Source organism: Nannospalax galili, unplaced genomic scaffold, assembly GCF_000622305.1.
Source record: "Nannospalax galili isolate Female #2095 unplaced genomic scaffold, S.galili_v1.0 Scaffold20824, whole genome shotgun sequence".
NCBI classification, from domain to species: Eukaryota; Metazoa; Chordata; class Mammalia; order Rodentia; family Spalacidae; genus Nannospalax; species Nannospalax galili.
In genome coordinates this window covers 1-1,803 of record NW_008351790.1, presented here as the reverse complement: position 1 = coordinate 1,803, position 1,803 = coordinate 1, and the positions used below count along the sequence as shown (strand labels likewise).

At 35.9% G+C, this 1,803-nt stretch overlaps 1 pseudogene; it reads left to right on the top strand.

Annotated features, from left to right (window-relative positions):
• Positions 1–887: 887 nt before the first annotated feature.
• Positions 888–1,211, top strand: LOC103746559 (annotated as a pseudogene).
• Positions 1,212–1,803: the final 592 nt, after the last annotated feature.

Below are 1,803 nucleotides of genomic sequence, written 5' to 3'. Positions count from 1 at the left end.
CAGGCAAGGACTTTCTGAATAGGACTCCAATTGCTTTGGAAATAATGTCAACAAATTAAAAATGTGTCCTCAGGAAATTAAAAATCTGCACAATAAAGGAAACAGTTAACTGTGTGAAGAGATAGCTTACAGAATGGGAGAAAAACCTTTTGCTAGTTGTGATGGCTAATTCTGGGTGTCAACGTGACCGGATCCAGGATTAACTGAAATGAGAGATCTTGATCAGATCATCTGAAGCTGGAAGACACACCCTAAATGTGGGTGTTAAGTGGTTAAGTGATGTGAACCTATATGATTATATTGGGTTATAAGACACTAAAGGGCTAAGCATTCCTCAAAGACCTTATCACCTACTCTAAGGTATATAATGCATTGATCATTGTATGATGGGATAGTCATATCATGTTAGGTGAAATTATGACCTCAACGTTGTTTTCATTTGAAAATTAAGCATGACATAGATGCTATTGGGTGTCAAGTTGACAAGGGGTAAGCCAGTCTGAAAAAGACAGCCACGTATTTTCTCTCATTGATGGTTCTCTAGATTTTATATAGATACATAAAATCATGTACATGTATGATATGAAAGAAGCAAAATCATATAGGTAAACAAAAGAGACTTACAGGAGGTGGGGAGGACTGATCAAAGGGAGGGTGGGGGTGTATGTGGGAATTTGCTTACTGTACAATATATACTTTAATGAAAGTATCCTTATATGATACAATACTATGTGCAACAAATATATACAATTAAAAATTTTAAATTGGGGAGAGGATTCTATGCATTCTCTCTAGACAAGAGTGGGCAACAAACTGTGTCCCCACTTTACCTGGAAACCACTGAAGTCCCTGTGAGATCAAAGTAGAATTTGTGTAAAAACATACTGGATGGAGAAGAGAAAATCTATGCTGGCTGTGAAGGTCCGGATGCCATGTATGTGAAATTAACATCTTCTGATGCTCATGAATTTATTGTAAAAAGAGAATATGTACTAACATCAGAGACAATAAAAGCCATGCTCCGTGGGCCAGGTCAGTTTGCTGGAAATGAAACCAATGAGGTTCATTTCAGAGAGACCCCTTCACATGTGCTCTCAAAAGTATGCACATGTATAACCTACAAAGTCCACTACACTAACTGCGCTGAATCTCCAATTGTACCTGAAATTGGACTGGAACTACTGATGGCTGAAAACTTCCTACATTGTTAAGTAAAGTAAATTATAATAAACTTAATAAACATAATTTTTAAGTATACATTTTTATTGTTGTGAATGGTGAGTTTTCATAGAAATTTCAAGGTGTTGCTAAATACATATATTTCACATCACAGAAACTTCACTTCTACGATCTCTAAGCATTTTTATTATTTCCTTGATTTCTGCTGGTGATTTCTTGCCAAACATATATCGCAGCAGCAATGCAGGAAGAGCAAGTGGGGAAGCATCAAGGAGAATACGAAGAAAGAGCTGACTGCTTCCTCCAACAGATAAAAGCTGAATCTGAAGCAAACGTTATTGTTGTTTTACCTCTAAATACAGTTCAATTATTTGTAAGAATTAAAATTTCAACAGTTTTCTTACCTGAATAGTGGCAAATGTGCAGAAAACTAAAGTACTTTAAACAACTATCCAACTAGTATCACTCTGGAAAACTTTATTTTGTTGAGTTGACCAAACACATAACTTGATAATTTACCCTCAGAGAGTAATTGGACTGAACTTTAATTCCAAGAACACAGAAACCACTTACTTTCTCCCTCCTGAAGCATCTTTAGTAATTGTCCATTTCTTGCCTTTACTT